This window comes from Nannospalax galili, unplaced genomic scaffold, assembly GCF_000622305.1.
Source record: "Nannospalax galili isolate Female #2095 unplaced genomic scaffold, S.galili_v1.0 scaffold805, whole genome shotgun sequence".
Lineage (NCBI taxonomy): Eukaryota > Metazoa > Chordata > Mammalia > Rodentia > Spalacidae > Nannospalax > Nannospalax galili.
In genome coordinates, this window is record NW_008353486.1 from 20,868 (window position 1) to 38,996 (window position 18,129).

The 18,129-nt window shown below is 42.9% G+C and overlaps 1 protein-coding gene across 1 annotated transcript in view; it reads left to right on the forward strand.

The window, feature by feature from the left end:
• Window positions 1-1,502: 1,502 nt before the first annotated feature.
• The window catches only part of Ehbp1 (EH domain binding protein 1), a gene marked incomplete in the record, with an annotated part of 244,217 nt that continues 227,590 nt past the window's right edge, over window positions 1,503-18,129 (forward strand). Inside the window, 2 exon segments of the mRNA XM_017802601.2 lie at window positions 1,503-1,732; window positions 2,508-2,918.

The following is an 18,129-nucleotide window of genomic DNA, read 5'->3' on the forward strand; positions in this document are numbered from 1 at the left end:
AGCTTAGGAATGACCCTTAATTAATTTCAGGGCTTATTTTTACCGTTTCCATGCTTGCTTCCACCTCATTTCCAAAGTTTGCTCATTGCTTGCTTTCTGAATTCTCTCCCGTCTCCCCTTCCTCCAATTCTTTCTTTCCCTCCCCTCTTCCGCTCTCTCCTCTCTCCCTAGCCCTTCTTCCCCCTCCCTCCTTGGGCAACACTTCTCCCAATATCCTTAGGCTCCTCTTTTTGCCTTAGTCCTGACAAACCATGAGTGTCTCAGCACATTGCTTAGTTCTTTCTGTGCATCAAAGATCTGAGAACCGCCTACAGTTGAAAGCAAATGTTTTGTGTTTTGGGATATTTTCTGCCCATAGAGAAAGTGTAGCTTTCATATCCTCAAAAGGGACCTTGGAGTTGGGCAACGGCTCCCACTGGCAAATCCCAGCAATCCCACCACCCTGGAAGCCAGAGGATGATGGAGCTCGAGGCCAGCCTCGGATATACTGCCAGACACTATTTTAAGAAAAAAGAAAAAAAAAAAAATCTGGCTTGACTGATGCACGTGATTTCAGGAGGCAGAGGCAGTAAAGTCAGAGTTCAAGGCCAGCCCTGGCCTACAAGAGCGGGTTCCAGGCCATCCTGAGCTGCCAGAGGCCCGCTCTTTTAACTGGGCAGGACACCCTTGCTCTCGGCCTCCAATCGCCCTTTTCACCTAGCCAGCCGTTCCCATATCCACCCCCGGCTCATCCCAGGGGATAGAGAGACCGCAAACCAGCAGGAGAAAGCAAGATTCAAAAGAAACGCTGAGACTCAGAGCAGGAAGAAGCCGCAGTATAGACGTTTTACGTCTAGTTCAGCTTACTGAATCCTGTGGATTTGGACCTGGGGCGGGGGCCTGGCAGGGTCAAAAGAAACCCCGGGAGGAACGGAGTGAAATTCAGGCCGTGTGTGCAAAGACGCTGGCTACTGGCTGAGCAGGAGAGGGCACACCGAGCCCTGGGTGGGGACCAGGACCGAGAGCAACCGCACCACGCTCTGCGCGAGGCAGCCAGGCTGACCCCTGCTAGGCGGCACAGGCAAGCGCCCGAAGCCCCGCCCTGTCCCGCCCGTGACGGACAGTCTCGGTGTGCAACCGCTTTCCAGTTCACCATAAACACGCCCCACCGCTCCCGCCTCTCGAGCCCTCTCTCAGCCATTCAGAGGAATGGGCGGGATCGTCCTTCGTGGGTCTCCAATTTTTTTTTTTTTAAAGAGGAAGGACTAGGAGCCTGGTTCTCCACGGGTGGAGCCTCCGTGACGGGCACCGAGCTTCGCCAATGAGACGCTCCAGCCGCACTAAGGCCCGGCCGCCCCCGTGGGCGGGGCCCTCGCATGCCCGGCCAATGGCGGCCGCGGGGACGAGGTTGAGCCGCCGTGGGCAGGGTTAGTGTGAGAGGTGCGGCGGGGGAGGTAATGATGGTGGTGGTGGCGGCGGAGGAGGGCGGGGCCGGGGCGCGAGGCGCTGAGCCTAGGCGCTAGCGGGGTTCGCTCGGGCGGGAGGGCGCTCGGGCTGGAGGCCGCTCTGCCGGGAGGGGGCGGGCGCGGGCGCCGTCTGCTCGGGGGTTGCGGACCCGGGCTCCCGCCTGCGCCGCGCCTAGCTCGGCTGTTCCATGCGGCTCCGGTGGGGATGGAGGACTCGGTGGCGGCGGCGGCTGCTGCGGCGGCGGCGACGGAGGAGCGGCTCTGAGGAGGGCACGGCGGGATTGGAGGTGGGAGTAGGGGCCGGGGCGCGGGGGCCGGGCCGGGGTCGGTGGCACCGCCTGGGTGACAGGGGCAGCGACTGCGGGCAGAGGCAGGGTCCGGGCTCCCTGCGGGCGGAGGCGGCGCGGGAGGGCGGGCTGCTGGTCTGGGGGAGGGAGGTGCCGCTCCCGCACGGCCGCTGCCCGCTGCCCCGCGTCCAGTCCAGGCAGGACTTTGCATTCCGCTCCTCGGGGCAGCCTGGGTGAAGGGCGCCCGAGTGGCCTGCAGCAGGGACCTTGCCCTCCCGGAGCCTGGAGCTTTCCCTCCACTCCTAGTCCCCGTCCGTTTCCCCTCCTCCTGGACAACAGCGTTTCCGTCTTGCACCCTAGTTTGTTCTAAGCACACATTCTAGGACTCGAGGCTATTCATTATTGTCGGAAAAATAAAGTTTATTTAAAAATACTCCGCTCCTCCCTCTGACTGGCGGTGGACCTTAACCAGTATCCCGACTTTCCCGCTCTACTAGCCCTTCTGTGATGCGAGGATGGGCAGGCAGGGCCCGACTCCTCTCGGTGCCTGCTGCTGGTTACCTGGTGTTTTGCCTCCGTCTTCGCTGTGAATTGTCAGTTCTTCCATGGTATCGGGCATCCTTGATGTTAGTAGCTTTTGAGGCCGGTGTTTTGTTTCGTTGTTTGAAAAACATGCAGATAACAGGCTGTTGCAGCCTTATCTAGCATGGGTGTTAGTCGCTTCTCCGTGCTTTTCTCATATTCTTGCTCTTTCTGTCTTTGTTTTGCTTTTCAGTTCTCCAGAATACACGTCATATAGCTCCTGAGGTGGAACGGTGATGTCTCGGTGAGGGAACCTCCTCTCAATCATCGTGTCATGTGTTCATACTGTCCTTGACCGGGCCATTCATCTAGGATGGGATTTACCCTGTGAAACGGGGAAGACTTATGGACCCCAAGCATCATTTCAAGTTATAGTTGTTTTTTTTTTTTTTAAAGTACAGACATACATGCAAAGCTCTTTTGCTTTGGACCCTCTGCTTTATTAAAGCTGCTGTATTGCACATCCAGAACCTTTCCAGCCTTTTGACCCCTCACCATGGCTTCAGTTTGGAAGAGACTGCAGCGTGTGGGAAAACATGCATCCAAGTTCCAGTTTGTGGCCTCTTACCAGGAGCTGATGGTTGAATGTACAAAGAAATAGTAGGTGTGTTTAGGGGCAGAGATTGCCGTCCTGTGGCCTGAACTCGCAGTGGCTTAAATTTTGGGTCTTTGGATAGCAAATTTACCTTTCAGTGGTGCACAAGTGGTTTAAGGCTGGGTGGAGTGTAGATCACTCTAACGTACTGTCCCTGTGGATTTTAATTACTCCGTTTCAGTATGGCTCAGAGGAGTGTAACACAACTGAGTACAGTAGTTTGGTCATAAAGTTTTATATCGTTGGTATTAGAATACCTTTTTAAATTTTAAACCAAGAATGACTTCATATGTTTTAATGTAACATATATATTGTAGTATAAATGTCTGTATTCTGTAGACTGGTGGTTTTATTTTGTTCTTAGTTTTTAAAATTTTTCTTTGCCTTAGAAACATTTTCAGTATTTGAATAGTGGAATGCCAGTCTACACAACCTTAGAAATTCTTCTGTGGAATGCTTAGTCAGGCAACTGGATTTTCTTTTAATTGCCTAATGGGATACATTTCTTGGCAGGATTTAAGGAAGCAATTAGTTGCCCTGGACTATGATTTGCTTCTTTCCATTCGAGTAAAGTAAATTTAGGGCTTTCTTTTTACTGCCATGAATGTTAAGAAACAAGAAGTCTTAGTGAGGGGGAAAAATTAATCATAAGCAAATGGTCCCTTGAGTTTGATTTATTAATGGTGATTAAACAATATTACCACAAAATAAGTTCATTTCATTGTCCTCAAGGACTGTAATCTCATGTCTGTAATGACTTTTTTTATTTATTATTTTTATTTTATGTGTATGTGTGTATTACCTGCATATAGGTAAGTGTACCATGTCGTACAATGCCCACAGAGGTCAGATGAGGCTGTTGGATCCCCTGGGACTGGAGTTATGGACAGTTGTTAGCTGCCATATGGGTGCTGAGATTTGAACACAGGTCTTTTGCAGGAACAACCAGTGTTCTTAACTGCTGAGCCATCTCTCCAGCCCCATGACTTCTCTTTTGAATATCCTTTTATTTGATAAAATAGCTTGCTTTATTCTAGAACTCCTATAACATATTCAGATATTTATTTGGGAACCAGTTTTTGAATGTTTTTGTCCTGAGCTTTTTAGGAATGCTATTTTAAAGTCAGTTCCAGAAATGTGAGCAGTGTTTATGTATGTAGTTTAAACCAGGTACAGTTGATTTAGAGACAGATGTGACATGCTCCCTACCCTCAGGGAGCTTACGTGACATTCATGTGAATAACTTCACTGTGACAGGTACAATATTATATACGACGTAGGGATTTTCATCTGTTTCCATCAAGTTGGATATCTTCAGGAATGTTACTTCTCTGTAATTCAGTTCCTATGTGTACAAAAATAATAACGGTTCTACTTCATAGAAGATTAAATGAGTTGGAAATGCTTGGAAACAGTGGCAGGGACATAGTAAATGCCCATTAAGTGCCAGTGTTAGCTACAGAGTTCACAAAATGGAAAACAATAATAATAGTAAGGCTTAGGTGCCTTCCTGGGATCTAAGCTGAATTTTATTTTATTTATTTTTATTAGGCTAGGCTGACTGGCCAGTGAGCTCCAGGGTTCTTCCTGCCTTCTCTTCCCTAGCACTGGGGTTCCAAATGTATGCCACCATGCCTGACTTTTTACTTAGGTGTTAGGGAGCGAATTCAGGTTCTTATAGTTAGTGTGGGACAAGCACTTGACTGAGTGTTCTCATTAAACATAAGCTGAATCTTAAAGATACATGGCAGTTATCCAGGAATCCAAAGAGGAAAATGTTGGCTATAGACAACTAGCATGATGTGTGTGCTAGAAATTCCAGCAGTATAGCTTGATATTGATGATGCTTAAAGTGTTGGATGCGGGTTGGATGTAGTACATACCTGTAATTACAGCACAGGCTGAGGCAGGAAGATTTTGAGTTTGGGATACAAATTTAGATTGTCTTAAAAAAAAGTGTTTCATGAGAGGTGATTGCAGTGTGATGTGGCGGGACTCAAATCATAGAAAGTTATATTCTGTTATTAATAGGTTAGGCTATTATTTGTTATTAATAGCTTAGGTCTGTAGGTGACAGAGACAGTTGAAATTTTGAGCAGAAGAGATACTAGGGTTGTAACTGGAAAATCACCCTGACTGCTGTGGAATAAGGGTGACTGAGGCAGTGAGGTTGGGATAGCTGTTTCAGATAAGGTGAGAAAAAAAGGTGTGGACTAGGCAGTGGCAGAGGTTATGGAGAGGACTGACTGGAAGAACACTTAGAGGGGGGCGTCTTTTTGAGACAGGGTCTCCCTGTAGCCCCAGCTGTCCTGGAACTCACTATGTAGACCAGGCTGGCCTTGAACTCACAGAGATCCACCTGCCTCTGCCTCCCAAGTGCTGGGATTAAAAGTGTGCACCACCACGCCCAGCTCTAAGAACACTTAGGAAAAAATGATAGGACTTGGTCATTTTGGTTGAGGAAGTAGGAAGAATGGGGAAATGGAGAAGGAAAATTGTAGATTGGCACCAAAGATTTTGCCTTGAAAGGCTAGTGTTCTACTAACCAAGGTAGGGGATGTATGAGGGAAGTTCTTTTTACAAGTATTTCTTAATGTGATAGTATACTGGGAATGTCAACTTTAAGTGGTTAAAGTTGAAACCCACTTCTTTTACCTTTTCCTTTTTTGAGATAAAGTTTCGCTATAGACCATGCTGGCCTCAAACTCATAGAGATCCCTCTGCCTCTGCCTCTGCCTGCTGGGATTATGGGTCTGAAGTACCACTTGACTTGAATCTCATTTCTTAAGGTGAATAGAACACATCAGGTTGTTTTTCAGCTAAAAAAATCAGTTTCTTGCTGGATGTGATAGTACATCTCTGCAATCCTAGCACTTGGAAGGTGGAGGCAGAAGGATTAAGGAGTTGAAGGTCAGCCTCTGCTACAAAGTAAATTTGAGGTCAGCATGGAGCTACATGAGACCTGGTGTCAAAAAGCCAAACTAAACCAAAACAAAATAAAAATCAATATATAAAATCAGTTTCTTTTGGGGCATGATTGCTTACATCTGTAATTCCATCACTAAGGAGGCTGGAGCAGGAGGATCACCAAGAATTTGAGGCCATCTTGTGCTACAGAGTTAGACCCTATCTAAAAAACTAACCCCTATTAAAAAACAATCCGTTTCTTTTCCCCCAATTTATAATAGCATTTTTGACATTCTTTATCCCTCAGGTGGCATTTAGGGTATTTTTAATGTATCTTAAGGTGAAAGTAATAAAAATCTAACTTGATTGTAGTTGAATAGATAGCTTGATCACTCTTAGGTCTAGCCATTAAGGGTTGTGGTTGTTTGAATGACTGATGTCCCCCATAGGCTCATGTATTTAAATACTTGGTCCTCTGTTGGTTGTACTGTTTGGGGAAGTTATGGAACCTTTAGGTGATGGAGCTTTGCTGAAAGAATTACATCATTGGGTGTGGGCTTTAGAATTTATAGCCTCACCCTGCTTCCAGTGCTCTCTGTATTTCCTGGTGTGCTGACGATGAAATATGAGCAGCCAGCTTCCTGCTCTGGCTGCTTGCTGCCATGTCTTTCTCACCATTATGGACCCTTTTGGAATCATAAGCCAAAATAAACTCTTCCTCTCTAAGTTGCTTTTGGTCATGGTATTTTAATCACAGCAGCAGAAAAGTAACTAATACAGAAGTGGTACTAGGGGATGTGGGATGGTTCCTGTGAAGTACCTGACCATGTTGCTTTTTTGAGCAATGAGCAAGTATTTGGAACTTTGAACTAGGAACATGAATGTTGTAAGAAGAGCTTAATAGCCGGGTCTAGTAGGAGCCTGTAATATAGTAGTGCTGAGAGCAGTGTGGACTGTGGAGACATGGATCACGAGGTTTCAGCAGGAACAAGGTCTTTTGACTATATATAGGGGCCATGCATATGTTATATTTGGCAAAAATCTGGCTGTTTTCTGCCTGTGTCCTGAGAATTTATGTGAGGCTGAATTTGAAAGTTAATGGACTAATTTCTTTGGCAGAGGAGATTCTAAGACAGCATAATGTTGAGTCTTTGGAATGCTTATTACTGATAACTCTTACACAGTTGCACTGACAAAGAGCAAGTGATACACAAGGAAATAGACAATGTATAGTTTGGAGAGGAAAAAAAAAACACTAAAAGCTTAATGTTGCAGCCAGTGCATGTGCTGGAGCTGGAAAAGAGGCTGTAATTGTTAAGGAGATTAGCACCATTAAGGAGAGGCCTGCTGCTCTGCACTGAACAATGGGAAGGGTAACCCCAGGGCAAGACTCCTCCCAGCTAGGCTCCATGAAGTGAAAGAAGAAAGCCTAAGGGGTTGCTTGCTCCTAGAAAGCAGGTGTTTCAACATACAAAAGCTGTTGCTAATGTGGTCCAAGGGGATGAGAGTTCATTCCAAGCTAGAAGTTGAACTTGTCAGTGTCATTCACTTGACGCTTTGGAATGAGGGGTCCATAGATTCTCCCTACTCAGTTTCAGAGAACTGCTAAGTGTGCTGTGGAAGTCCCTGTGTGAAGGCCCTGAGAGGGCAAGAGGCCATTAGAGTCTAATTCATGAAGCTGTGAAAGTAAAGCCTGGGTTGTGATGGATACCATGATGGTAGAGATACCAGACCTATGAGACATCTGCCAAGGAGAGCTGCATATAGGAAGTGGAACCAACATGAGAATGATGTATGCTGGGAGCAGAGCCATTTAAGCCCTTGGGATCTAAAGCTGTAGACACTGGACAGAGAGCTACAGGATTTGTTTTTTGCCCTACTGGGTTTTGATCTTGCTTTGGTCTGGTATTTCTTCACTATGTCTCCATTCCTTCCTTTTTCAATGGAAATATATATTCTGTGTCAATGTATACTGGAAGTATGCATTTTGCTTTTTTATTTTATAGAAGGTTATAGATAAGAGATTATTTTGAGTCTCAAAAGATACTGTGAACTTCTGAAATAGAGGTGAGACTGTGAAAGACTATGGAGGCTTTTCAAGTTGGACTAGATACATTTTGCATTATGATATAGCCATGAGCCTGTGGGGGTCAGGGAGTAGATTGTGATGGTTTGAATGAGAAATATCCCCCATAGGCTCATGTGTTTGAACACTTGATAGCACTGTTTTGGAGAGGTTGTAGAACCTCTTAGGTGGTAGAGCCTTGCTGGAGGAAGTATGTCACTAGAGGAGAACTTTGAGAGCTCACTCCACTTCCAGTGCTTTCTGTCCCTGGTGTGCTGATGAAATATGATCAGTTAGCTTCCTGCTCCAACCTCCTGCTGCCCAGCCTTTCTCACTATTATGGACTTGTCTGAAACCATAAGCCAAAGTAAACTCTTCTATAAATTGCTTTTGGTCATGGTATTTTATTATAGCAACAGAAAAGTAACTAATTCGTATACCTATTAAATAAGAGCCTATGATTGGTTCTGGACTTAACACTGGAAGCCTTTGAATGCTCTCTAAGTTTCAGGCATACAGTTCTAAGTATTGTGAGTTTTTTTTCCTCTCAGCTAACAAGGTGACAATGCCCAGAGTAGCATATCTATTTGATGTATAGGAATTTTATTTGTAAGTGGGCCCTTAAATAGAGCTTTAAAGTGTTTTCATTATGTAAAAACTGGTTGTAATCATTTTTAGATAACATTCTTTTGCCTTATATTAGATACAAAGTAGGCCCAATTTCTAAACTCATATCCCATAGTCTTCCTTTTGGCATTTTGTCTTTTCAGTCCCCTTTTGACACTTGCAAGAACTCTTATTCTGTGTGTTCTGAATTAAAATCCCCTTGAAGGGTGTATAAATAGACTTAAACACACAAGAGCATTTTTGTCAGCCATGTTTACATTTTATTTATTCATTCATTTATTTTTGAAGTGCTGGGGATTAAACTTAGGCTTTACATGTGCTAAGCAAGTACTCTGCCACAGAGCTGCATCCCAGCCCTAGTTTTACATTTTAGATATTACTTTGGAATAAAATAGAGGAGGGAAATTTAGAGATGCTGATTGAATAAGAGTATGTGGCATTAAATATAAATTGTAAATGTGGAGAGGATAAGAACATAGGTCTGGTGTAAATTAGAGAAGAAAAAAACAAAACCATGGCTGAGTGTGGTGACGCATGACTTTTTTAATCCCAGCACTCAGGAGGCAGAGGTAGGAAAATCTGTGAGATTGAGGCCAGCCTTGTCTACATAGTGAGTTCCAGGACAGCTGGGGTTATAAGGAGACCCTGCCTCAAAAAAAAAAAAAAAAAAAAAAAAACACCCAAAACCAAATGAACAACCAACCAACAAAAATTAATGACACCCCCTGCCCCAGAAAAAAAGAAAACTGTAACAAGAAAGATCAATACTCCACTAGGATTACGACTTGAGGGAAGGCATCATACATAGGTGCCATGGCCTTGTGGAACCTTGCTACTTAAAAAATTTCCTAGAAATTGGGAGCATTTGCAATACCTGGGAACCAGATACACTGAATTAGAATGTGCATTTTAGCAAGATCCATAGTTTGCATATTAAAATTTAAGGAACAGTGTTTTATTTTTAAAATCTTTTATTTTTATTTGTTCGTTTGTTTATTTAGACAGAGTCTCCCTGTACCCCCAGCTGGCCTGGAATGCTGTGTGTAGAACAGGCTGGCCTCAGTCTCACATACTTGCTTCTGCCTCCTGAGTGCTGGGATTAAAGGCCTGTGTCACTACACCTGGCAAGGAGCAGTATTTTAAAATAATGTTTTCAGCCTTATCATTCTTGACTCTAGAAAGTACATGAAAAATACACTAACTTCAGCATGTACTTGCAAATCAGTGAAATGAAGATGGTAGGAAAGATGGGATTCCAGAAAACCACCGTGGCTATTGGAAGAGGGTAGTGATATCAGGGGTATGCTTGGAAGAGGTGACAGTATCACGGGTATGCTTGGAAGAGGTGACGATATCAGGGGTATGCTTTCCAAAGTAGATATTATTTCTGTGACTAAGGAGTGGAAAATTTCCTATGTTTTCTTGTCATGGCCTTAGGGTATGAGCCTGTACAAGAGAGATCATAGGATGAGTGTAAAAGGAGCCCATGTTGTCTTCAGGTCTAGCCAGGAGCAAACTCAGGACCTTACCCTTGATCAAAGGCTGGATTCTGTAGGTCCAGAGGATTTGGAAAATCTGTTTTCTCAAACTTGTCTTTGTTCTTTTGATGTATTATGCCTTTGCCCTGACAGACTTGTAGTATCAGCCTTAGTTCAGTAGGGTCCAATACGTGATTCTTTGAGAGTGTAGTACTAGAACTTAGGTCAGGAACAAAAACCAGAATAACTTTCAGGTATCTGAAAGGAGGATAGTATTCTCTAATAAGTATTTATCACTGCCTGATTGCCACAGACAGTGGCTGTAGCAAATTTGGAGATAGGGAATTTTGCCCTCTTCTATTGTTGGCCCCAAGTCATTTATCAAGTCATTTATTTAATCTTGGTTCAGGTGATACACCTCTTGGCAGGTGGTGAGATTGGTCACTGTAAATGAGTTTGAAGGAAAGCGACTGTGCTGTCATTTTTCTCTTATGCTCTACCAGTGTTTCTTTGCTACCAGCAGGCCTCTAGGTTCTTACATACAGTTATGCAGATGTTCAAGGAAATTGCTTTAAAGTGGTTAGGATGTTTATTGAACTATTAAATTACTGATGCGAGCTCTTTAAATTTTTTTACTTTTTTTTTAATGTGTTATGCCTGCATGTGTTTAAGTGCACCCATGTCGTGCAGTGCCCTCGGAAGACAGAAGAGGGCATCGGATCCCCTGGAACTGGAGTTACAAACGGTTGTTAGCCACAATGTGGGTGCTGGGATTAGAACCTGGGTCTTCTGTAAGAACCACCAGTGCTCTTATATGCTGAGCCATCTCTTTAATATCTGATATGAAACATTATGTATGAAGATGTATTATTCATGGGTTTATATTCTATTGAACTCTTAGCTATGATAGAAGACTAAAATGTAAGCAAAAGCTTTTCCCAAAAAGTCATAAATATATTGCTTCTGATTTTCAGTATCATAAAAATCCATTTTTCTTGTTTTAAAATCTTAATTTTAATTTCATTATCACCCATATAGTGTATGAGTGCATGTGTGTGCACATGTACATGTGAGTGTGCATGTATGGAGGCCAGTGGTTGATGTCAGGTGACTGTCTTTACTGCTTTCCATCTTATTTTTTTGAGAAAGTATCTCTCACTGAGCCCAGAGCTCACCAGTTAGCTAGACTGGATGGCCAGCGAGCTCCGGGGATGTCTCCAAAACACCACCCCAGGGCTAGGGTTACAGATGTATGCCACCACACCTGGCTTTTTATATTGGTACTGGGGATCCAGAAGGTTCTCATGCTTCTCATCTCTCTATCCCTTAAAATTCCAGTGTGTGTTTGCATGTATGTGAGTTCATGTGTGTGGATGCACATGTTTACATGTGTGAGTGGAGGCCCAAGGTCAACCTAGGATATTGTTCTTTAGGTGTTGTTCACCTTGTGGGTTAGGGTAGGCTGACTGGCGAGGGAGCCCCAGGCATCCAACTGTCTCTGCCTCTCCTGTTTTGGGATTCCAAGTGTATGCATCACACCTGGCTTTTTTTTTTTTCTTTTGGAGACAGGGTCTCCCTGTAGCCCCATCTGGCCTGGAACTTGCTTTGTAGACCAGGCTAGCCTCAAACTCCCAGAGATCCATCTGCCTCTGTCTTCTGAGTGCTGGAGTTAAAGGTCTACGCCACCACATCTGACTTCATGATTGTCTCCTAATTGGCTAGTTCCTCCAATGGGTGGGGCCTGCCACAGAGCGTGGACTACGAAGGGGCTGCTAGGAGCCATCTTGGGACTAAAGCTGTGAGCTGCGGCACATGTGGTGTGGGGAACGCATAGCCAGCTGCACAGCAGCTCAAGGACAGAATGGACTGACTCTTGTGGACCTAGGGCGAGATTGCTGGCCCCTGAGGTGTGAGAGAATGCTACGGGTGACTATGGGCATGGCAAGGTCTGATATGGTGGACTCTGAGTCATGGAGTGGGGCTAGGGACTGGGTACTCATTCCTTTGTAAGTTAATAAACACACATAAAGATATGCTTTATGCATCTCTTTCCTTGGTACCTAGTCTTGGGTACAAAGAATACACCCAGGTTTCTTGGAATGAGATTTTCATTCAATTTCTGTTTCTTTTACACACTGCTTAGGAAGGTTAAGTAGGGTTTCTCTTTTTCTCAGTGATCAGAACTGCTTGGTGTTCCTCATCAAAGTTAGTTGTTCACAGCCCTTTTGTGCAGAATACACTTTGGCTGTTTCCAGGCCTCCCTCAGCACAGTGACCCCACTGTGAACCAAGGCATTCTCCAACAGGCTGATTCCCTTCAGGGTGTTACTGTGGATAAAGCAGAAGCTAGGTCCTCACAGCAGGCAGCAGTTAGCGCACAGGCCTCCAACCTAAGAGTCTCAGTGGCCGTTGGGAGGTGTCACAGCTTCACAGGATTACACCAGCATCCTCTAGTTGATTTTCTGAAATCTGTAGACTTCTTAGATTCCTAATGTTGAGGATTTCAGCCAGGTCTTGACAGCAGCTGGGTGATAGTTATGGTCAGCTGACCATGGGTGCCACCAGGGCTTCATGGGTGGGCAGTTCAGGGAGGATGGCAGTCATGGCTGTGCAAGTGCGGGTGTGGGTGGGCAGCCAGGTGTATGCCCCTCTGGTACACATGGGCAGCCAGCTCCACAGCTTTGCAGGGCTTTGCCATCTTGGCTCCCCAGTTATTGTCCCTCTTACTTATCAAGTCCTGAGTTCAGAATTTGAGATCAATAAAGAAGCATTAAGATTCTTAATAAAATTAAGAGGCTTGATTCCTGTTTCTAGGTAATTGCTCTGGCTGTGCTGCCATTTTGACTCTCCAGTTATTTTCTTTGTTACTTACCATGCCCTGGCCTCAGAATTTTGAGATCAGTATAGAAGTGCCTGTCGTCAGGTAAATATTCATCTTGTGTGATAAGGTTTGTTACATGGTCCACTGGCCGCATTCAGTCTCTTGGGAGCCAGTATGCTCTGGGCCAACCAGCGTGCCTCATTTTGCTGCTATCTTGTTTGTTTATATTTTATACAACTTTACAATGCTTTTACCTTAGAATTTAAAAAATAAAAATTCTTCTCATTGTTTAAGTTTGTGGTACTAACCTGATACCAGTTTAATTTTCTAATTGGACATTAGAAGGCTAAGCATGCTTTTAAGTATTAAAGTTATGAAAGTCAAATTATATAGAGTATTCATTTCAGACCCACTTCTTTGGGTGGCTTAAACATTTCTTTGTTGATTAATATAGTGGTGTAGATTTACACAAGCCTTGATGGAAAGAACTTTTAAGTTTTAAAAAGAAAAACAAATTAATTGGTAACATGCTTGGTATTTTTGGAGCAATGTACAAAGCTTGTGTGTCTGGAGTATTCTGAACAAGAGGTAAAGTGATGAGAGGCTGACAGGCACCTGATCACAGAGGTCTTTGAGTTCATCTTAAAGGCTTTAAGGTGATGGGATGCCATTGGAAGGGTTTGAGCAGAGAATGATATAATCTGATTTACGTTATCAAAAAAATTGTTCTGAGTACTTTATAGAATATGCATTACCATCAGTAAAAACAGAAGCTTGTGATGCTCTGCCATCACTAAAAATGGAATCTGGTATGCCATGTTATCAGTGAAAATGGAAGCCATGATGCCCTGGGTTTGTATGCACTTGGTGTACTTACATACATGTAGGCAGAAAACTCATAAAAGACAAATAAAAAATAAAAACCAGTGGTATTGTAGGAAATTTCCCATGGCATTCATATCGATTGAGAGTTGAGGACTGAGAACACTGTACCATGTAGAAGAGACTGAAAACAAGTTGCAACGAGGTAGAGGGAAATTAGGAAAATGTTTTTCAAGAAATCAAGTGCAAAATGTGAATCAAGAAGGAAGTGTTGGTTATATCGAATGCCACTGAGAGACTGAGTAAAGCAGCCCCTGGGTTTGACGAGAAGGAAAGCTGATGACCTTGAGTGATTTCAGAGGAGTAGTGGGGATGAAAACTTGATTACATTGGAATAAAGCAAGGAAGTGGGTTCAGCTGATTGTGGAGAATTTTGCTACAAACCAAGGAAGACTTGTATTTTTTGCATGGTACGTTCTCTAGCATGCAGATGGAAATGGTTGTTAATAAGGGAAACGTGACACTATAGGGAGAGAGACTAACCTAGAAAAATCTTTGAGGAAAAAAAGATCTAACACTAGTGAAGAAGTTAAATTTAGTGAGTAGAAGCAAAGACAAGTCACAGTTACAAGGAAAGACTCGGTGTGTGGGCAGAAAAACGGGCAAGCATGCTGATGCTGGTAGATTTGGTGAATGTTCTCTTCTGTTGGCTTCCGTTTACTGGCAGTATTAGGGTTAGCAGCTGAGAGAGATGACAGTTGAAGGTTTGAGGAGAGGAAAGTCTGAAAGTTGTCAAACTGAGAATGAATTGACTAGGGAAATGTAGGATTGCTGGGTAGGGTTAAGGACCATTGGAACTTTTAGAAATTTAGAGGGAATGTAAACATTCAGATTGCACATTTTAGGGACGCAAATCAGACTATAAAGCTTAGGGACGCAAATCAGACTATAAAGCCGTTATATATGAGAATATATTAAATTGAGTGGCGGGGGGAGGCAGTGGGGGAATGTGCAGTTGTGGGAGGGGATCTAAATGCCATCAAACTGTATTGTATGGGAAGCCCTAAAATTCAATTAAAAAATTAAAAGAATTAAAAGATTGTACAATTTCATTCCATTGCTTTGTTTATGTCTGTGTGTGGAACAGGCAAAGCTGACTTTGACTAGTGCGGTGTGTTGTCAGGAATGTATAACCTAGGGAGAGAGGGACAAGAAGACCGGGAGTGAATCTGCAGAAGTGGTTGTAGCCATGAACCAATAGCGTATAAGCTGGAAAAGGAGGAAATTAAGGACATGAAAGGCAAGATAGTGAAAAAGTGAAGATGACAATGATTTACGAAGTTTAAGGAGGTCGGAGAATTGTTGGGGTTGGTGTAACAGAGTGAATGAGCCAGAAAGATAGGGGGTGGAGATCCGTGAAATGCTTGATTTTTGGAGGCTATAGTAGATGTTAATTATAAGATCCATTAATTATAAGATCCAGGTGGTGGTCTCCTTGAAGCATCCATGCCTATCAGTGTAAAAAAATAAGCACACATCCCCAGTGTATTAATGTTCTATATCTTAAATATAAGGATGCATATGTTTCTTTTTTTTTCTTGCAAATTTCAGTTCAATTCCTATATTTGAACAAGTCATTTCATGTACCATAGAAGTAGTCCCATCCTCATTAGAGATTTTAACTATTCATGTGTGACCGTACCAGTTGGTAATTGAGATAGAGTGGAGGAAAAGATGTTGGGAATGAAAAGAACTAGCCCTGTGAGAAAGACAGTTTGGGTGGTGAGGAAATTTGGAGTCTAAAATGTGGAATGGATTAATGTGTCTCTTAATGTTACCAAGAATACTGGGCTTTTGGGGGCTAGGTTCAAGGTAGGGCATTAGATGCTAAAGTCTTAAATGTGTGAGGGGAGAAAGGGAGCAAAAAGGAGAGGTATGAGTTGTATTGTTCCGTAGTTTCAAGGCTTGCTTCAAAAGAGACTAGTTTGTATTACAACACTTTTTGTGTTGTAATTATGTGACTCTTACATACTTTATTTTTGAAACAAAAGAGTACAATCTTCATGCTGTGAACTCCAAAAGGCACACATTAATATTATTATTTGTGTGTTTGTGTGTCTGTCTGTGCATGTGTGTGGAGACCAGAGCAGCTTTTGGGAGTTAGTTTTCTCCCTCCCCATGGATTCTGGGGATCAAAGTCTCGTCTTCAGGCTTGTGGCAAGTGCTCCTACCTGATAAGCCACCTTGTTGGCCCTAAACATGTTAACATGTTCATAATTTTATGATAGTGGTTTGTGGACTGATTTTTAAAAAATTGGTATTGTTATATGTAATGTTTTATCCAGATTTTAAAAGCTTATTCCTTGTGATTGGTTCTTTAAAATGTAATGGAGTCCTTTAATGCCATAATTGGGCATAATTGTTTATGTAACCAATTGCCTCTGCCCATGACCTCTAGAATAGATCAAGCTGGCAAACTCTGGCTTGATAAGCTGCCTCTAGTGCTAATAAGAGTCCAGCTATATAAATTCTTTTATCTAGTGTCTGTGCTTTTATACTACAGTGACAGAGTTAAGTAGTTGCCACCTACATTGGATGGCTGCAAAACTCAAGGCCAGCTTGGGCTACATAGGGAGTTTCAGATCAGCCAGAACTACAGAATGAAACCCTGCCTCCAAACAAAAACAAAAACCCTAAACCAAACAACAAAAACAACTCATAAAATCCCTAAAAATCAGAAAAAGTTTAAAACAACTTTGGGGAGCATTCAGTTCTCTCTCTGTGTGCGTGTGTACGCATAAATTCTGGGCTACTTAGTTCAGAAGTAGCTAATCTCATTTAAAAACTATTTTAAAAATAAAGATCAGAAGAGAGTGTCAGGTTCCCCTGGAACTGGAATTACAAACGGTTGTTACTCTAACATTCCCCACTCTGAAGAGGAGGGAGGGGGCGTGGATTTGAGCAAAACACCTTATATGCATGTATGAAATTATCAGTAAATTTCCTACATGGTGGCTACAAACCATCCTTTCCTCCAGTTCCAGGGGAATCTGAAGCTCTTCTGACCTCCGTGGCATTGCATGACATGGATGCACTCACATACATGCAGGCAATACACTCATACACAAAAATTGAAAATAATAAAAAATGTTTTTAAAAAGTTAGAAAAACAAAAATAAAACACATGGTTGTTAGCTGCCATGTGGGTGCTGGGAATTGAACCCGGGTCCTCTGCAGAGCCAGGGCTCTTAACTGCTGAGCCATCTCTCCAACCCCAACTTTTTCTTTCCTAATAATGATTTCAAGTATAGGGCTAAGTACACAAACTTATTCCTTAAAAGTAATTTGCCATCGTTTTATGTGTTGTATACTACAGCAATGATTTATGATCTGATTCCCGTCCCCTCAATTTCCCTCTCCTTTTCCCTGTTCCCTCCCCAGGGTCTCAAGCATCAAGTGCTCTACCACTGAGCCTATGATCTAGTTCCTTATGATAATTAAAAAAAAAAATGTCGACTTCTTGTCTTGATGAAAAAAAGAATCCAGGAAGTAAAAGTAAATTGTATCTTTTTAATAGCATATTTAAAAAGCTGATTTCTAAAGGAATCATGTGAAGAGGTTTCACTCTTAGGATTTAGTTTGATCTCATATTAGTTTTGTAATTAAAATGCTCAGAGAACTTAAAGTTTGGCATTTCTAGAAATGTGCTAGTGATATATCGAATGTGTTCTAATTTTGTAGGAAATTTCAACAAAAGAGTCACTGAAGTGGTTCATTGCATGATATAAAAATAGTCCAGTGTGCTAAAGGAAAGATTGCACAAAGCATTGGAACTAAATGTTCACTAAGGATGTGGTTATTTTGCATGAGAATTTTTGCATAATCTGTTGGAAGGAGTGAGACCGAGTCCAAGATGTAGTGCGATTACTATGGAATATCATTGTGGGTTTGTCTGTTTATCGTTAGAGTGATACATATTTTTTAAAATATATATATTATGTTTTTGAGACAGGGTCTCCCTGTAGCCCCAGCTGTTCTGGAGCTCACTAGGTAGACCAGGCTGGCCTTGAACTCACAGAGATCCACCTGCCTCTGCCTCCTGAGTGCTGAGACTAAAGGTGTGTGCCACCGTGCCCTGCAATATTTATTTTTATGTGTATGAGTGTATTGCCTGCATGTATGTGAGTGCACCCGTGTCGTGCAGTGCCGCAGAGGTCAGAAGAGGGCTTCAGATTCCCCTGGAACTGGAGTTAAGGACAGTTCGTAGCTGCCATGTGGGTGTTTGGAATCGAACCCGGGTCCTCTGTAAAAGCAGTCAGTGCTCTTAACCACTGAGCCATCTCTCCAGCCCCCTAGAATGATATTTTTAGGAAGCTTTGCTAATAGGCACTTAAATATTTTCTTTGGTAAGTTTGACTTACTGAAAAGAATTTAATTTTTATTAATTCTAGCATTGTTATTTACAAAATACTTCTAAACTTAAAAACTATAAAAATTGATT